Source organism: Chiloscyllium plagiosum, chromosome 4, assembly GCF_004010195.1.
Source record: "Chiloscyllium plagiosum isolate BGI_BamShark_2017 chromosome 4, ASM401019v2, whole genome shotgun sequence".
Taxonomy (NCBI): Eukaryota; Metazoa; Chordata; class Chondrichthyes; order Orectolobiformes; family Hemiscylliidae; genus Chiloscyllium; species Chiloscyllium plagiosum.
In genome coordinates, this window is record NC_057713.1 from 76,101,284 (window position 1) to 76,122,178 (window position 20,895).

The window sequence follows — 20,895 nt, forward strand, 5'->3', positions numbered from 1 at the left end:
AGTTTTTGCAAGAGGCTGCCACGTCCACTCCTCCTTGTAATACATCGTGTAACAGCATTACAATGGATAAAACAGTACTCCAAAATGCTTAGCACAAGGGAGTAGCAGAGAAACACACCACATTAAACATTCAGGCCACCTTCAGTGTTATTTTTCTGTGAAGATAGCAGAATCAATGTGGTCATTATCCTCAGTGTAAGCAACACAACAAAATAATGCAAAGTTCTTTATAAAGGAAAAGGTCCCCTGCACCACACAGGGTTGAGAGAGAAGATGAGACCCCAACATTGGGATGTAAAAGGGCCTCAAGATTGCACTCCACAGCTCAGCAGGATGCACTCAGCAATTTTACCATATGCACTCTCTATACCTGAGCGTTGAGGTTGTAAACTATAGAGTTAAGGTTAGTGGACGGGATCCTAATGTTGCCAACAAGCTCCAGGGCCAGCAGTTCTGAAGTCCCAGCAACCCCCTGGGAGAGATGGCGACTGGTGAGGTATGTACGAGTTTTCAGCCCTAGGGTGGAAAGGAGGAAAAGTAATTTATTTTAGTGGGCTGAGTAATGGAGGAAGGGAAAGTTGATATGGCTGGATCTGAGCTACACCTTTACCCATGTCCCACTCTTCAGTTGATAAAGTCTTCATTCTACCTGGGTTACTGCTCCCAGCAGATCAACTTATTAGCATGAAGGCAGGGTAAGAGCTGATGAGGAGAGGCAGTGAAGAGTTGGAGTGTACAATTAACATGGCAGGAGAGCTGAGGTAATTGTACAAAGTCCAATTTATGCACACATCTGAAGCAAATCACTGAAGTGTTGATCTGGATTCTGGAAGTGAGTGATTGTTTTCTTTATTCTTTCATGGGATATGCATATCAGTGGCAAAGTCAGTATTTGAAACCCTTCTTTAAACTGCTCTTGAACTGAGGCCATTTCAGAAGGCAGTTAAAAGGCTCTTGTCAGGAGTCATGTGTCGGCCAGAGCAGGTCAGGACAGCAGAGTTCCCTCACTAATGAAGCTGATGGGTAGTTACAACAATTGATTTTTTTTTCACCCTTAACTCAACCTTAAATTCCACAGTCTGCTATAGAGGCATTTAACGCCATGCTCTTAGAGAACTAAACCAGGTTGTGGGGTAAGGAGTTGAAAAGCGTGGTGCTGGAAAAGCACAGCAGGGCAGGGCAGGCAGCATCAGAGGAGCAGGAGAGTTGAAATTTTGGGCAAATGCTCTTCATCAGGAATGTCAGGGTAGGGAAGGGGGCTGAGAGATAAATAGGAGGGTGGGGGTGGGGGAAAGGTAGCTGGGAAGGCGATAGATAGATTCAGGTGAGGTGGGAAGGAAGATGGACAGGGAGGACAGGTCAAAAGGGTAGTGCCGAGTTGGAAGATTGGATCTAGAATGAGATAGGGGAAAGGGAGATTTGGAAACAATGAAGTGGATGTTGATGCCATGTGGTTGAAAGGTCCCAAGATGGAAGATGAGGTGTTCTTCCTCCAGTCATCGGATGGCTTGGATTTGGCAGTGGAGGAGGCCCAGAACATTATTGTCCTTGCTGGATTGGGGGGGGGGGGGGGGGGGGGGGGAGTTGAAGTGGTTGGCCACAGGCCACTGGGGTTGTTTGGTGCATGTGTCCCATAGATGTTCCTTGAAACATTCCACTAGTTGGTGCCCTGAATCCCCGAAGTAGAGGAGATCACATTGAGAGCAAGTGACACAACAGATGAGATGTTTGGACGTGCAAGGAAATATCTGCCAGATGTGAAAAATCCTTTGGGGCTTTGGATGAAAATGAGGAGGGAGGTGTGGGTGCAGGCTTTACACATCTTGCAATGGCAAGGGAAGGTGCTAGTTGTGAAGGGTGGATTGGTGGGTGCCGTGGACTTAACGAGGGAGTCACGGAGGGAGTGGTCTCTGCAGAATGCTTTTAGGGGTGGGGATGGAAATGTATCTGTGGTGGTGAGGTCTGATTGTAGGTGGCGGAAATGACAAGGATAATGCGTTGTATCTGGACATTATAGGGTGGAAGATGAGGATGGGGCGGGGGAGTTATATCCTTGTTGTGGTTGGAAGGGTGAGGTTCAAGGGCAGAGGTGCAGGGATTAGAGGATCCAATAATATTACTGCAATGCTATAGTCTTCTGTAAAAGCACCCTCACAGGTTAGACTGACAGAAATGAGTCAAAGAGAGTAGGGGTCATGTGATAGTGCATCCAATGGCGGCTTCTCAAGAAAAGTAGTGCTGAACCTTGCCATAGTTTCACTGTAGAGACCAGTTTCACTAAGAACAAATTGCTGAAAGAAAAACAAAGGAAACTCAGAAGCCAAGTTTAGGATTCATTGTAAGGAACTTGCTACTCTTGATTACAGAAAACCCCATTAATGATTGAGAATGTGTTCTCTCCATTTGCCTCCCAACTCCAACTGGGCCAGTTAATCTCATGTGTGTATATCTGTGTTCCAACACATGTGTGATCTACAACAGAGGTAAACAGCCAATTCCATAAAGCCATGACTCTGCTATCATCAGAATCCTTAACCCAGAACATACTCGGACATTTCAACTGTGGGGCATGGCCTTCCTGACTTGACATCATGGCCTGGAAAAGACGAATAAGAATTTAGAGAGAGGATTTGAACTTTGTTGCTACTATTAGCTGTTAAAATTCACACAACACCAGGTTATAGTCCAACAGGTTTATTTGGAATTTGGACTATAACCTGGTGTTTAACTTTGCAAAAGTGGATACTGCAGATGCTCGAGATTAGAGTCAAGAAAAGCACAGCAGCTCAAGCAGCATCCAAGGAGCAGCAAAAGCCCTTCATCAGGAATGATTTTTAACTTTGTCCACCCCAGTCCAACACTGGCACCTCCACTATCATGTCTACCAATAGCTGTGTGTGACTAACACCTTCCTTCTCAAAAAACCCCTCTGTATTTCTCTCTCCACAGATGCTGCCAGACCTGCTGAATTTCTCTAGTTTTTTTAAAATTTCATATCTCCAGCATATGCAGTACTTTTATTTAAGTCCAGGTTTATCCTAGTCATTCAAATGAGTCAATTTTCCCTTTTTCTATGAATTACAAGTCCTCAAAAATATCAATAGTGGAAGCAGATTTTTAATAATGAATCAAAAAAACATTTTATAACAAACCATAGGTGGGAGATGCTGTTGCAATTCTCAATGACAATTGCAAAGAAGAAATGGCTTTCTAAATTACTGTAAACCAGGATGTGATATCTGTCAGTTGTGGCACATGCCTAAGGGTACTCAAAAGGATGTGATAATCCTTGAACAATCTACTTTAGCACTTATTTCTGAGGAGAGATATAGGTTAGTCTCTTCCTCAGTGTCCGTTGGAAAGATGCTTCATCCTCATACATTCGCTGTTATTCATCTGTTGCCACAATCTTTCTAACTGCACCTAATTCGTGAACGTAGAACTGGTGAAAACAGTAATGATGAAGCACAGGTTGGGAAATACGCCGCAATTGGAACACAGAGCATGTAGGGAGGTGGTGATGTTACTGCATTGGCAATTATGAGTACCAGGCTAATTTTGTGTGACATGGCTTTCATTCCCACCATTCCAAGGGGAACAAGAACAGTTACAGTCAGATGTGAACGTAATACAGCATTGTTCTGAGGTGTTCAAAACAAGTCAGACCAGTAATATTCATTCGCAAATTTTACTGATTTTAATGTAATGCGTATACACACACAAATCACAAATAAAAGACGAGTAAAAAACAAGTAAAATTTGTGAAACAAATTTTATTTTTTAAAAATTACATATGGGTGTGTTTGTAAAGAGCAGAACTCTGCAGCCATTAAGATGGAGACCACGGTAGCTTTGGTGATGTTAATTGAACAGTCGGTTTCATGATCCTTAGTTCTGCAGTTCCGGTATTTTTAGAACACGAATGAATTGTAGCATTAGAGTATGAGAGATTCATTTCTTGTCCCGTTTTCTTTTGTCTGACTGCTAGCTAGTAATTATTCACACTCAGTTGGAGAAAGTCTTTCCGTGTAAAGCAGGGGTGACGAGGGGACAGATTTTGTCTGTAAACTAAATGGCACACTTAACACTCGAACCCATCTGGGTACACACGAAACACTAACGTCCACTTTTTTTAACCGTTGGCCTTATATGTTGTTCAAGGGAAGAAACAGAAAATTTATCTGCAGTTTGGGATATAAGGGGTGAATTGCTGTTGAGCACGGAGTTGTCAGCTCCTCGTTACCTTCGTAGTTACAAGAACCCACAGTCCAGTCCGTTTTGATTGTAAGTTGTTCTCTTTGAAGCACTGTTATCTGAAGTTCCCTTTGTATTTATCGGTCCAAAATTCTGTGTTTCTCTCACTCAATCACTCATTTTAAAACGATATGTTGGAATTACATGCTCGAAACCTTCTGAGTACAATGGAGTTCTGATTCGGGATCATGTCAGGTCTTCCCCATAAAGCTCTCCCGAAAGCGATTTTTTTCTCTCTCCCATGACTTTTCTTTAGGTGAGTCATTTCCTGCATCGTCATTTGATCACTGCGTAGTTATCATGCAGTGTTTCCAGTAACTTGACTTATTTCGCTCCTGGACTTTTCCCTATCGTTTTGCTTGCTGGGATTTTCCTTTGATGCTTTTCTTTGATGGCTTTACTGGTTCTGGGTTGGTGATTCACTACCTACCATCTCCTGTTATCTTCATTGTGAATCTTTGAGAGAGGTTGTGTCCTTGTAAAGATAAACATAAAATGTTAGGATCTGAGTTACTACTTATAGTATAAGGCTGTTTATCACACAACTATCTCAGTTTGGAGCGTGTAATCTCTTACATCAATAATGATGTATACTATGTATTTATTTAGCATGATCCCTTTACATTATACCTGCCACATAGTGCAAGAGATTTTTGGCAGCTTCCTCACATTCAGATCATTCTCCTCAAGCAGACTTTCAGCAATGCTGACTATAATTATAAGCTCTTTCTGTGTTATCCTTTGAAGTGCATCATCTATTTTCTTTGACTGTATGGCACGAATTCCTATGTGAGCCATGCATTCCAGATACCTGATTGAACTTTGACTGAATTTCTATTCCAATTATTGCTACAATCTTCCATTAGACCAGGCCTTGTAAGGGTGTCCTCTAATTCACAAGCACCTTGAGCAAGATACTCTCTTTACATAAAGGAATTGCATCAGAGAACTAGCAATGGATATTTACATGAACTGAACTAGTAAGTTCATTGGATACACTCGACAGAGAAAATCCAAATTCACTGGTACAAATATACATAATAGAATGTTAAGGCTGAGATTTCCAAGTTTGCAGAGAAAATTGAATCAAGACAAGGCTAATAATGCAGAATATTATAAGCAGATTCTGAATGATTTGAACATTTTATTAAACAGAGCGAACAAAGAATAGAAGCAGTTCACTTTAATCACAAACAGAATAATAAGGAGAGGAACATAGTAGGCATTAGGGATTTTGACTCAAATCTGAAAATTGAAGCTCTCTATCTTTCTCCCAGAAGACAGTGATGTCATCCATGTACAAAGAGGCTTTGACCTGAGAAGCTTCACTGCCTGGAATGGCTACCTCTCCTGCCATGTTTTCCTGATGGCTAATAATTTATCCAGTTTGAAGAGAAGAGGGTTGCCTTCACTGACTCAAACTTTGACTGGAAACTTTCTGATTCCCACCTATTGATTGAAGCTGTATGGCTCATGTTTGTGCAGAGCAGTTGGGTACAGTTAAAATTGTCTCCCACGTAGGAGTTCATTATTCTATTGAAAAACTTCTCCTCGTTCAAGCTGATGAGTTAGATGTCCATCCTCATATCCTGTAATCTGGAATAATATCTCTGGATAGCACAAGGCTGTTAGAGATTTGCTTCCTGGGTCTGATCTGAATGGATCACAACTCCAAAATAGACCTGAGCTGATTTGGCAATGAACCTGGTGAAACATTTGATATGGATGTTAATATTTTGTCATGTAATCTTATATACACATCCATGAGCTCCTGTTGAAGACAAGGAAAAGTCAAAAACTGTTGACAGGTTTGGGCTTCTTTAGAATACTGTTTATTGTATTTCAATAATACAATCTCTTATGCTTCATTATATAAGATATACTGGGTTCTAATCATACTGTTATATTGTTAAGAGACTTCTCTGAATTCTATCTATCATCTGTTTTCTAATGATATCACCGATTCAGCCCATACTGTGCTATTTATGTCCAGTGGGGAAGCAGCTCTGTGACACCATTGCAATATTGCTCTAGGGTCCAAAAAACCTTTCAGAATATTAAACTAAAATGAGCTGCAAATTTCTGATCTTCCTCTCACCTTCTTGCTTTGAGCTTAAGATGGTGATTCCCAACCAGCGAATCTGATAGCTCATATCATTCTCTAAAATGTCTGGACTGATTCAATCCCACAAAGTTGAATTCACCTTAAGACCATAAGACCTAGGAGTGGAAGCAAGGCCATTCAGCCCATCGAGTCCACTCTGCCATTTAATCATGGCTGATGGGCGTTTGAATTCCACTTACCCACACTCTCCCAGTAGCACTTAATTTCTTTTGAGATCAAGAATTTATCAATCTCTGCCTTGAAGACATCCAATGTCCTGGCCTCCACTGCGTTCCGTGGCAATGTATTCTACAGGCCCACCACTCTCTGGCTGAAGAAATGTCTCCTCATTTCCATTCTAAATTGAGCCCTCTAATTTTAAGGCTGTGCCCATGGGTCCTAGTCTCCCCGCCTAACAGGAACAACTTGCCAGCATCCACCCTTTCTAAGCCATGCATTATCTTGGAAGTTTCTAATAGAGCTCCCCTCAACTTTCTAAACTCTAATGAATACAATCCCAGCCCTTCATCATGTGTTAGGCCTACCATTCCAGGGATCATCTGTGTGATGCCCCCAGTCCCCAGCTTTGACAAAGGGTCAGTTAGACTCGAAACATCAGCTCTTTTCTCTCCTTATAGATTCTGCCAGACTTGCTGAGATTTTCCAGCATTTTCTCTTTTTTGGTTTCATCATCTGTGTGAATCTCCGCTGGACATGCTCCAGCGCCAGTTTGTCCTTCCTGGGGTATGGGGCCCAAAACTGGGCACAGTATTCTAAACTAGAGCTTTATAAAGTCTCAGAAGCACATTGCTGCTTTTATATTCTAACCCTCTTGAGATAAATGACAACATTACATTCGCTTTCTTAATCATGGACTCAACCTACAAATCAACCTTTAGAGAATCCTGGACTAGCATGCCCAGATCCCTTTGTACTTTGGCTTTATGAATTTTCTCACCATTTAAGTCATGACTTGGAGATGCCGGTGTTGGGCTGGGGTCATCCACCTGATGAAGGAGCGGCACTCTGAAAGCTAGTGCTTCCAATTAAACTTGTTGGACTATAACCTGGTGTTGGGTGATTTTTAACTTCCTCACTGTTTAAAAAATAGTCCATGCCTGTATTATTTTTTCCAAAGTGCAAGACCTTGCAGTTGCTCACATTGAATTTCATCAGCCATTTCCTGGATCACTCTCCTAAACTGTCTAAATCTTTCTGCAGCCTCCCACCTCCTCAGTACTACCTGCCTGTCTGCCTAACTTCGTATCATTGGCGAATTTCACCAGAATGCCCTCAGTCCCTTCATCCGGAAGTGAACAGCTGCAGCCCCAACACTGAACCCTGCAGACCCCACTTTGTAACAGCTGCCATTGCGAAAAAGAACCTTTTATCCCAACTCTCTGCCTTCTGTCAGATATCCAATCTTCAATCCATACCAGTAGCTCACCTCGAACACCATGGGCCCTCACCTTACTCAGCAGCCTCCCGTGAGGCACCTTATCAAAGGCCTTTTGGAAATTTAGATAGATAACATCCACTGGGTTTCTCTGGTCTAACCTACTTGTTATCTCTTCAAAGAATTCTAACAGGTTTGTCAGGAACGACCTTCCCTTACTAAATCTATGCTGACTTGTACTAATCCGACCCTGCCTTTCCAAGAATTTAGAAATCTCATCCTTAATGATGGATTCCAGAATTTTACCTACAACCGAGTTTAGGCTAATCAGCTGATAATTTTCCATCTTTTGTCTTGATCCTTCCTTGAACAAGGGGGTTACAATAGTGATTTTTGAAAGATCACAGTCAGCGCCTCCGCTATTTCCTTAGCCACCTCCCTCAGAAATCTAGGATGTAGCCCATCAGGGCCAGGAGATTTATCGCTTTTTAGACCTTTTAGCTTTTCTAGCACTTTCTCATTTGTAATGGCTATAATATTCAACTCTGTCCCCTTAATTGTTGGGATATTACTCATGCCGCCTTCCACTGTGAAGGCTGACACAAAGTACTTAAGTTCTTCAGCTATTTCCTTATCTCCCAGCATGAGCCTTCCAGCATAAATTTGGAGCGGCCCAATGTCTACTTTTGCCTCTTGTTTGTTTCTTACTTACGTATTGAAATAAACTTTTACTATCATTTCTAATATTACTGGCTAGCTTACCTTCATATTTGATCATCTCCTTCCTTATTTCTCTCTTTATTATCCTCTGTTTGCTTTTGTAGTCTTCCCAATCTTCTGATTTCCCAGTGCTCTTGGACACTTTGTGGGCTCTCTCTTTTTCTTTGATACATTTCCTGACTTCCTTTGTCAGCCATGGCTGTCCAACCCCTCTCCAGATAATCTTTTGTTTCTTTGGGATGAACCTCTGTATACATGTGTGATATAAAATACTCACACACACATATATGTCTGGTTGTGATGACATTATCAAGCAATTTTCTTTAGGAATGCAGATCACAGTTCCCTCTATGTGTCTTTTAAATGAAGAAATGTGAGTATGAATCATCTACTTTCCCAAAGCAGATACTGGAAGTGAGCAGATCTTGGAGGCCTCAAATGCAAATGGTAAGATACTGTTTATCCGCATTCCATAGATGCATCGACGTAATAAATAAAGTGATCACCATTTAAATCAGGCCTGGCAGGGGGTGATATAGGCCCCTCCCTGGTGGACATTACTGAACCAGTTGGTTTTCACAGCAGGCCAGTGGTTTTCATTGACATTTTCTGCTGCTAGCCACAAATTGCTGAATTTACTGAATCCAGTTTCATTCAGTGCCACAATAACATACTGAAATTATGAACTCTGAACCTTTGGTATCATAATCATAAGGTTAATTACAACAAAATACCTGCAGTTTTAACCACTTCATATTCACTTTGTGCAAAATGTTGTTAATGCAAATTCAAAGGAAAATCCCTGAGTACTCAGAAATCTTCCGTCCAATCCCTTCATCTTGAAATAGTCCCTTCACAAGAAACTGTTTTTGTCTCTTTGAGGTTTTGTCTTGAATTTGACATGCATTTCAGTTCCTTTCATGAGGAAATTTAGTAAAAGCTCATCAGAATCTTAAGTAAACCATGAAATATGCTTTTACCTAGCCCTTTCGGTGCTGCACTTCACCAGAAAAGATCTTTCCTTTCTTAAGCCCTTCTGTTGGTTGACAGTTAATGTATCCCCATCATAAACTAATCCCTATTTGCCCCGATAATTTATTCCATTGTTATACAACTATTGATACGAGACTAAAGCATATTTATTCTCACCTAAGATATGCAAGGATCTTTCCTATTCTCTTTTGGGAATTAAAGGATTTGCTAATCATCAGTATAGCTGGCTGTGATGATGTTACCAAGAGGCTGAGGAGTGGCAGATGGAATTTAGTTTAGATAAATGCGAGGTGCTACATTTTGGGAAAGCAAATCTTAGCAGGATTTATACACTTACTGATAAGATCCTAGGGAGTGTTTCTGAACAAAGAGACCTTGAAGTGCAGGTTCATAGCTCCTTGAAAGTGGAGTTGCAGGTAGATAGGATAGTGAAGAAGACATTTGGTACTGAGTGCAGGAGTTGGGAGGTCATGTTGTGGCTGTACAGGAAATTGGTTAGGCCACTGTTGAATATCCTATTGGAAGGATGTTGTGAAACTTGAAAGGATTTACCAGAATTGGAGAATTTGAGCTATAGGGAGAGGTTGAATAGGCTGGGGCTGTTTTCCCTGGAGCGTCGAAAGCTGAGGGGTGACCTTATAAAGGCTTATAAAATCATGAGGAACATGGATAGAGTAAATACACAAGGTCTTTTCCTTGGTTTGGGGAGTCCAGAACTAGAGTGCATAGATTTAGAGTGAGAGGGGAAAGACATAAAAAGAAACCTAAGGGGCAACTTTTTCACGCAGAGGGTAGTGCGTGTATGGAATGAGCTGCCAGAGGAAGTGGTGGAGGCTGGTACAATTGCAACATTTAAATGGCATCTGGATAGGTAATCTGAATAGGAAGTGTTTGGAGGAATATGGGCTGGGTGCTGGCAGGTGGTACTAGATTGGGTTGAGATATCTGGTCAGCATGGACAAGTTGGACCGAAGGGTCTGTTTCCATGCTGTACATCTGTATGACTCTATGACTCTAAGTAATCTTCTGCAGAGCTCAGTGGAAACTTCCACAGGTTTTATATGATGGATGGAAAATACTGTGTCTGATATTACATTTAATAGTGTTTTTTAAGCAGATTTTTATAAGTCTAAAAATAATCTGCACTGTTGCCTGGCAACAGGTGTCCAGGGACACAGTGAAATCCAGAGCGGAAACTGTCAGAGTATGTGTGGCGGCCATAGTATTAAACTTTCTGTAAGAAATCCTGCATGACTAATAGAAACTGGATTTTGGCAACTTGTGTTTACAGTTAGTTGAATGACAGCACATCTGCTGATGATCCTAGAAGTGTGATTGTTTTAGTTGTTAACAGTTTGTCCTTTCACCTTTGTAAGTAGGAAAATGTCTCATTTTTGTAGTACAAAAGCAACATTCTGCAGATGATGGCATAAAACAGAAAGTGCTGGAAATACTTTGGGCGGCACGGTGGCACAGTGGTTAGCACTGTTGCCTCGCAGCGCCAGAGACCCGGGTTCAATTCCCGCCTCAGGCGACTGACTGTGTGGAGTTTGCACATTCTCCCCGTGTCTGCGTGGGTTTCCTCCGGGTGCTCCGGTTTCCTCCCACACTCCAAAGATGTGCAAGTCAGGTGAATTGGCCATGCTAAATTGCCCGTAGTGTTAGGTAAAGGGGTAAATGTAGGGGTATGGGTGGGTTACGCTTCGGCGGGTCGGTGTGGACTTGTTGGGCCGAAGGGCCTGTTTCCACACTGTAAGTAATCTAATCTAATCTACTCAGCACATCTGGCAGCACCTTTGGAGATAAAAGTAGAGATTACTTAAGTGATTGTATCCTTCTTTCTCTGTTCCTTCACTGCCAGTTTGTTCTAACAGTTAGAAGAGTCCTTTATGAAAAGACATTGGCCAAATTCAGTTCCCCATGACTGTCAACAAATTTTACGGAATGGGCAAAATTTAACTCAAATTGGTATAGTAAGCTGCCATTTATATCTTCACCATTCATGAATTTTTTCACTGACTTGGATCATTGTGTCCCATATCGCTCATGACAGCATCAATGTCCAGTTTCTAAGCCAAAATAGTAGCCCATGTGGTGAGTGATTCAATGATTTGCACATGAAGTTGGAACAAGGCCTACCCATGAGTAAGGTGAATAGGAAGAAAGTCCTGTCCTTGCTAACTATTGATATATCCAATGTCTGTATATAGGGAGAATGTGAATAAGTGCTGTAAAATGATAAAGGGTGTGAAGTTGTACCAGGTTTAAGTTATTACGACTTTATGTTTGTGTGCAATAAATCCCCAAATATTACCTAAAAAAACTGATTTATTTTTTGTTCTTCAGATATACGTGGCACTACTTAGGCTAGCATTTGTTACCTATCCTAAATTGTTCAGCAGGCAGGTAAGTGTCAACCACATTACTGTGGCTCTGGAGTCATAGGACAGATCAGGCATGGATACAGATTTCCTTCCTTAAAAGATGTTTGTGACCCAAATGGATTTTTACAGTAATTACCGGTTTCATGGTCATTAGGATGGTTTTTTGTTTTCTTTTCATTGAATTCGAATGTCACCAGAACATTAGCCTAAGGTTCTGGATTACTAAATCAATGCATTAATACAACATCACTGCCTCCCCATAAAAATGTAGCTAAGGAAGTATAAATGTTCCTTCAGGTGTGGATTATATTTTGTTGTGTGACAATTGGATCAACATAAAATTAGAAATGGCTCTCCCATCTTTTCTGTATTGGAAGCCCTGACTATTGCCATAATGGAGTGGATTAACCAACCTCCGTAGGAGCATCCTTGAATGCAAGTTGTAAATGTGTTTTATCAACATCCATTAGGTTGAGGATATCATGAGATGTAGAGTAGTTATGGCACAGAACAATGTTATTCAACCCATTGTAACTCAGGTTCTTCCTGAAGAAGTATTCCACCACCCATTCAACCCCAGCCTAATCTCATTTTCTAACTTCTATAGGTTGCAGTACTTCAAGTGAACATAATGCAGGTGTCTGCCTCTGCCACTCTCTCACCATGTTTGTTCCAGATCCACAGCACACTTTGAATTTAAACATCACTTCTTAATCTCTTAATGGGGAAATGGTGATGTAGTGATAATGTTGCTAAATCTGTAACCCAGAGGTCCAGGCTAAAGCTTTAGGGACATGAGTTCAAGTCTTACCATGGGAGCTGGGGGAATTTAAATGCAAACAATTTTTAAAATTCCAGAATTTTAAATAGAGCTAATCTTATCTCATGCAGAAAGAAAACCCCTCTACTTCTTCTGGATAATTACCTTAAATTTATGCCTCCTAATTTATTGTCATTACTGCTAACAGAAATGTGTCTTTCTTCACCATGCTTTTTAGGCCTCTTGTAGTTTTATACATCTCAGTTAAATGTCCCCATATATTTCTTTTCTCCAAAGAAAAACATCCAGTCAACTCAATCTTTTCTCATTGCTAAAATTCTCAATTCCTGGCAACATTCTACCAAATCTCGAATTGGGCCTGACGCTACAGGGATCTAAAGCTTCCCTTTGTCCACCATCTTACCTGCATATATTTGCACCACCTTTAAATGTCTGTATTCACTGTTGTTTGGCATCTGGAATAAATATGACATCACTAACTCTGACTTTGACCTTTCCTCCCTCACCTTAAATGCCTGCCCCTGGTATTAGACATTTCAACTCTGGGAAAAAGATTCTGATTGCCAACCCTATCTGTGCACCAGGGGTAATAATATCGATAGTGATATCTACTCTTCACTCTGCCTCCCCACCCCGCTCAGAATCTTCTGCAGTCTCTAGTGAAAAGCTTGACCCTGACCTTCCTTGTCCGAATGGTAGGCAGATATTTCCTCCTGCGCAATTTAGTGGGAGGACTGTTTCCTGCAAGACAACATCCACATAGCTCTCCATCACATGGATGCATAGTAGTAAACCTGGCTGCTTTGTTCAAGCAGTAAAAGGAAGAACTTGGTCTCCTCCAGGTGAGAATACTTCCTGCACTAATTGTTGTCCAGGACACAATGAAAGTCACAGAGTTCACTTAGTGCATAATTGGACTTCAGTGTCTGACCATGCCACTAATTATGAGAATACTAACTAAATTTCTAATTTTTATCCATGGCAAATCTCAGACTCCCAAGTGAGCTGTGACACAGAACAACTTCCTGGTATTATGATTTCTTTCAGAAATGCAAGTGTTTGGAACATAGAACATAAAGGATAGAACTGTACAGCACAGGAACGGGCCCTTCGGCCCACAATATTGTGCCGAACATGACACCAAATGAAACTAATCCCTTCTGCCTGTCCTTGATCCATATCCCTCCATTCCTTGCATATTCATATGCTTATCTAAAAGTTCCTTAAATGCCCTTGTTGTATCTGCCTCCAGCACCACCCCTGTCAGTGCGTTCCAGACTCCTATCACTCTCTGTCTAACATAACCTGCCCTTCATGTTTCCTTTCAACTTTCCCCCCTCACCTTAAATGCATGCCCCCTAGTATTAGATATTTCAACTCTGGGGAAAAGATTCTGACCATCAATTATGCATCTCATAATTTTATAGACGTCTACAAAGTCTACCCTCAGCCTTCGCCATTCAAGAGAAAATAAATTGAATTTTTCCAGTCTCTCCTTATAGTTCATACCCTCTAATCCAGGCAGCATCCTGGTAGACCTCTTCTGAACCCTGTCCAAAGCTTTCACACCCTTCTTGTAATGTGGCGACCAGAATTGAACACAATCTTATAAGGCTGCAACATGACATCTTGACTCTTGTATTCAATTCCCTGACCAATAAAGGCAAACATACCATATGTTGACTTTACCATCTTTTCTGGTTGTATGGCCACTTTCTGGGAGCTATGGACTTGAACCCCAAGTTCTTTCTGTAGATCAATGCTGTTCAGAGTCCTGTCATTAACTGTAGACCTTTCCTTAACATTTGATCTTCCAAAGTGCTGCACCTCACACTTACCTGGAGTAAATACCATCTGCCATTTCTCCGTCTATATCTGCAACTGATCTATATCCCACTGTATCCTTTGACAACCTCCTACACTAAACACAATTTGAACAATCTTTGTATCATCAGAAAACTTACTAAACCACCCATCTCCATTTTCATTCCAAGTCATTTATGTTTATCTCTAACAGCAGAGGTGCCAGTATGGATCCCTGTGGAATAATATTAGTCGCAGATCTTCAACCTGAGAAGGACCCTTTTACCACTTCCCTCTGCCTTCTATGGGCAAACCAATTCTGAATCCATGCAGCCAAGTCACTGTGGATCCCATGCATCTTAATCTTCTGGATGAGCCTATCATGAGGGACCTTGTCTGAACCTTTACTAAAATCCATGTAAACAACATCCACTGCTCTACCCTCATCAGTCACCTTCATCATCTTCTCGAAAAATTCAGTCAAGTTACAAAGGCATGATCTGCCTCGCACAAAGCCATGCTGACTGTCCCCAATTAGGCCATGCTTTTGCAAATAAGTGTGAATCCTACCCCTAAGAATCCTTTCAAATAGCTTCTCAATCACTGATTTGAGACTCACCAAGCTATAGTTTTCTGTATTATCCCTATTTCCCTTCTTGAACAGAGGAACAACATTAGCTACTTACCAGTCCTCTGGGACTTCTCCGGTGGCTAATGAGGATACAAAGATCTGAGTCAAGGCCCCAGCAGTCTCCTCTCTTGCCTCTCTCAATAACCTGGGGTAGATACCACTGGGACTTGTGAACTTTAGATTGTTCCTTTTTTAGCCTGCCCAAAAAAAAACATGTTTTGTAAAATCAGGAAGCAAACTGCAGAAGTAATAATCAAAGAGAAATTCACTTCCATTACAGCAAATGTTTGGTTCAGCCTTCTGGTATAGTATCAGCTGTATTTGCTGCATTTCTGAATCTTCTGACACTGCAAGACTGTCGGAAAGCTGTCAATCAGCTGTAGTTTCACCACTTTACTTCAGCAGGCTGCAGCATTATTGAGAAAATACCACTGAGACTATTACATAGAGGACATAGCAACAGCAAGCAGGGCAGCAGAGGTTCTCACAGGAGAGAGGAAAATAGGTGAAGACACAGGAGACCTTGCAGAATGTATATCATCTGGAGCAGATTTCTCTCTACTAGAATACAAACTCATGTCTGAACATGACATGAGAGCAGTGTGTGGTGAAGCTGCAATTCAACAGGCAGTTCCAGCCTGAATTGGAGCCAAACACCAGAGTACATTCAGCACAGCGTGACTATAAAAGGTTACAGTATCTCACAATGTCTACATTGCAAGCTCATTCCTGGCTGCCTCAGGTGACCTCAGCAACATGAGTCCACGAGCTATCCATATGCCATCAGACAGTTGACAGATGCCCTTTTTGCAACAAGACTGTAAAACAGCATGTCCTTCATCAAGACCATCAATTAGGATGAGAAAAGTCTTTAGATTTGCTGGCAGTGTTCTATGTCTCCATGAGTGGAATTTACTTGATTACGCACATATATCTCTGCATTTCCTCTTCCAGGATTAGCCATGTTTTCTGACATCTTGAATGCTCAGTTGCTGTATGTGCCAAGGCAATAAAGAATGCTGGTCCGACCTTGATGTTAAGACAGAGGCCAGATGTGTCCATATTGCAGCAGTTTTCAACTCCCACCCTCTCCACCCCTCAACACCATCATCTACCACACTAAATAACAGGTATGACAGATATGTTCCATGAAGAAAATGGGTATCCCCTCTATAAATGAGTCATGACCCGTGACAGGAAAATAGGTGCAGAGGTGAAGAAAAGAATCACACAGAACATGATGTCTCATTGAATGAGCTATAGGTCTCCTCAAACAAATGTTCTGATGTCTGAACTACATGGAGAACCTACTCAGCAAGTGACTCTGAATTTGATATAGTTTTTTGCACAGTTATCTCATCTGGTGTAGTTGCAAACCATGGAGGAGCAAGTGACAGAGGAAAATGAAAAAAAGGACAAGGAAATTAAGAATAACAATGCATGATTGGCAAATACTACTGGAGGGAAAGTAACAAGCCATCAGAAAACTTCTCTTGAACAACCCCTTTCCTCTTCTGGACACCAGCTGTACTACTGATATCTTGACCACTTCATTCACACACCTTTTGCATATTTCTAATGCTATTATTATATTATTGCTATTCCTGTTACACGATCGAAGACCAAAATCAATGCAAAACAATGTTCTTTACTTCACAATTTTCCTGAAGAAATTCCCTAGTGTAACCACTTGAGCTTCTGTACTCCTTTACATATTTTAATATACCTATGAGATGATTTTTCTGTCTCAAGGGTGTAAGTGGGGAAGAATGCTGAAGATGCTAGAGATCACTGTAATGGGAGACCTCAAACAACTATGGGTCTTGTGAGTACAGCTAAAGACTATTGTGTTTTTGCAGTAATCAGATAATCTAGACTAGCGAGTCTCTCAGAATCCCCAGGAGCGCTGGATCAGAGGTTGACAGAGAAACAGCCATGGTTCCATGTCGGGAGATGGAATAGAGTGAAGTGTACTTCTTTTTATTTGTTTTTCAGTTCTGAGTATCACTTGCAGACCACTATTTATTGTCTATCCTAGTTGCTGTTGAGAAGGTGTTGATGAAATATCTGGTTCAACCTGTACTTTATTTGTGGTGTAGGTACAGCCAACATGTTTCAGGAAGGGAAATTCAGCATTTTGGTCTAGCAGTGTGGAAGGAACGGTGATATAGTTGCAAAGTCACAATGGTGCAGAATTTTGAGGGAATCTCAACTTTGAGGGAGAGAGTGAGAATTCCATACATCTTCGAACTTTGTCCTTCATGGTGGTAGAGGTCACAGGTTTAGAAGGTGTTGTCAGAGGAGCCTTACTGAGTTATTATGGTGTATTTTGTATATGATACCTACTGGTGTTGATGATGGAGGAGTAAATGTTGAAATTTGTTTTGTCCTGGATGGTGTATTGTTGGAATTGCAGTCATCCAGACAAATGGAATATTCCATCATTTTCCTGGCATGTGCTTTGTAGATGCTGAACACACTTTGAAGAGTCAAAAGATAAGATATTCACAGCAGAATTCACAGCCCTGATCTGAGTTTGTAATGGTATTATTTGTACACAAGCATACAAACATGCAAATTAGGAATAGGATGTGGTCACTCAGCCACTTTCGCCTGCTCCACCATTCGATAAGATTGGGACTGATCTGATTATTCCATATTCTCATCACCTCTGATAACCTTTCAAACATTTGCTTCACAAGAATCCCTCTACCTTTGCCTCTAAAATATTCAAAGATTCTTCCACTTCCTTTCTAGGAAGTAAATTCCAATTACTCTCAGTCCTCTGAAAACATAAACATCTGACATTTATCTTAAATAGGAGACTTCTAATTTTTTCAGCAGTGTATTTAGTTCTTCATTCTACCACCGAAGGAAACATATTTATTTATCTTTGATCTATAGATGGCGAAACATTGAAAATACGAAGAGTAGACCATTCAGCCCATCAATCCTGCTTTGCCATTCAATATGATCATATTAATCATCCAATTCATTATATGATTCCTGCTTTCTCCCAATACCCTTTGATTCCTTTAGTGTTAAGAATTGTATTAACTATTTCCTGAAAACATTCAATATCTTGGCCTCAACCAGAGAATTGCCTCGGCTCACCACCTTCTGGGGAAATAGCTTTTTTTTTGTGGGTGGCACGGTGGCACAGTGGTTAGCACTGTTGCCTCACAGCACCAGAGAACTGTGTTCAATTCCCGCCTCAGGCGACTCTCTGTGTGGAGTTTGCACATTCTCCCCGTGTCTGCGTGGGTTTCCTCCGGGTGCTCCGGTTTCCTCCCACAATCCAAAAATGTGCAGCTTAGGTGAATTGGCCTGGCTAAATTGCCCGTAGTGTTAGGTGAAGGGGTAAACGTAAGGGAATTGGTCTGGGTGGGTTGCGCTTCGGCGGGTCGGAGTGGACTTGTTGGGCCGGAGGGCCTGTTTCCACACTGTAAGTAATCTAGACTAATCTAACCTAAAAAATATGGAGGTTGCTGGCTCAGCTAGTATTTATTGCTCGTCCCTAATTTCCCAGAGGGCATTTACGACTCAACCACATTGCTGAGTCTGGAGCCACGTGTAGACCAGATCAGGTAAAGACAGCAGTTTCCTTCCCTAAGTGACATTAGTGAACCCAAATGGGATTTTCTAACAATCAACAAGGGTCATTAGTGTCATTATTTCTAATTCAAATTCCACAGGTGCTCCATTATTTAAATGAAGAAATTTCTCATCATCTCAGTCTTAAATAACCTATCCTTACCTTTAAATTGTGGCCTCTGATTTTTGACTCTGTGGTTATCAGATCCATCCTTCCTTGTTTACCTGTTAGAATTTTATAGGTGTTTATGAGAGCTCCTTTCATTCTTCAGTGCATACAATTCTAACAGATCCATTCTCTCTTCAAATACCATCACAGGAATCAATCTGGTAAATATTTGTTACACTTCCTTCATAGCCAGAACACACTTCCTCAGATGAGGAGATCAAAATTGTACACAATACTCAGATCTAATCTATGACCCTCAATGTAACGCTTAATTTACATTTTAAATCAACAGGCCAATTAAGCTGTTCAGTTTAGTCTAACAATACAATCTTAGCCTTTCCCACTTATTAAGTTTAAGGTGAAATGTTTTTGAAAACTATTATTTGGAAAAGGTTCATATGAATAGTCTCATTTCTCTTCCTCAAATAGGAGATTTTGCTGTGCCATTTTAATTTCTACTAGGAGTCTCTCAGCCCACTCAGGACTTGGCTATACATCATTATAGGCTGCTGTTCAATGCCTTACAGATGTAGTGCTGGACTTTTTGAAGCATTATCATGAGTAAAAAAATGTGCACATCTTATTGCTTTCACATGAATTTAAATATATTAATGTAGATGGTGCATTCTGAATTAATTTAGAAATAACTTGCTAGCTAAATGTCTTTTTCTCCATTTTACATTTGGTGGATGTATGAGTTAGAAAATGAACTGAATAATTGCATTTGATCTGCTGTACACAATTTAAATGATTTATTTTCACTTTACCTGTCTAAAATAACTCCAAGAAAAGGTGTGGTCTCCTCTACATTGGGGAGACAGGACACCTTCTTGCGGATTGTTTCAGAGAACATCTCTGTGACACCCGCACCCACCAACACCAATGCCCCACTGAACCCTTTAACTCCCCCCTCCCACTCTGTCAAGGACATGCAGGTCTTGGGCCTCCTCCACCACCAAACCGTTACCACCTGAAGCCTGGAGGAGGAAAGCCTTATATTCCGCCTTGGGACCCTGCAACCACACGGGATAAATGTGGATTTCAACATCTTCCTCACTTCCCCTCCCCCACATTGTCCCAGTCGGAAACCTCCATCTCAGCAATACCCTCTGAACCTGTCCATTACTCCCCCCTCTGACCTATCACCTTCTCCCTCACCTTCATCCACCTATCGCTTTCTGAGCTACCTTCCCTCAAACCCCACCACCTTCCATTTATGCCTCAGCCCGGACCCAGACGCCTCATTCCCGATGAAGGGCTTATGCCCGAAACATCAATTTTCCTGCAACTCAGACATGCTGTACTTTTCCAGCACTACACTCTCATCTCTGATCTCCAGCATCTGCGGTCCTCAATTTCTCCAAGTTGATTTGCCCCTTATTTACAGGTGAACGATATATCGATTCTGACAAGCTAGCTCTGACTCTGAATATTTTCAAACAGGAAAATCTTAACAGCATTTTCCTTAATGCACACAGGTGTATTCTCACCAAGGATACTGTAGTGATTGGCCCGAGGGCATCCAGGTGGACTTCATAGAATATGGGTTCCCTGATTGAGACTGTTAACCTGGTCCAAACAGGAAGTCCTGGCTGACAGATATAAACAGGAGTGTCAGGGGTTCTATTCACTTTAGGAGCCAGCTCTGAGCTAACTGGGTCAATGTCACATATTATGCCCATGTCAATAAAAGGTGACTTAGTAACAGGATACCAGCATTTGTGGAGTTATTTCGGTGGTGACAAGAGAAAAACACACCCCTGGAGAGATTTGCTCGCAACAATCATCTTTGAGTTGGAGTAAGCATTTCTGCATCATGCTGCTACTAGGGAGGCTTGACTTATTCTATCCTACCAACAAAGACTGGGCCAGTACCTGGAAAGAATGTACTATTTTTTCCTGGACAAATGACATTGGAGTAGATGAAAAGCAAAGAGTAATTTTTCTGAGTGCTTATGGACCTGCAGCTTTCTCGGTTATTAGCGGCTGAACTTTTCCTAAGGCACCAGATACTAAAACCTTTCAAGAGTTGACAGATTTAGCTAAGGAATTTTACAATTCCAAGC

At 41.3% G+C, this 20,895-nt stretch overlaps 1 long non-coding RNA gene across 1 annotated transcript in view; it reads right to left on the reverse strand.

The window, feature by feature from the left end:
- Positions 1 to 15,148: 15,148 nt before the first annotated feature.
- LOC122549571 overlaps positions 15,149 to 20,895 on the reverse strand; it is a 115,211-nt gene continuing 109,464 nt past the window's right edge. The window contains exon 3 of the long non-coding RNA XR_006311582.1: positions 15,149 to 15,263. This is a non-coding gene — a long non-coding RNA (uncharacterized LOC122549571). The remainder of the gene's footprint in view (positions 15,264 to 20,895) is intronic.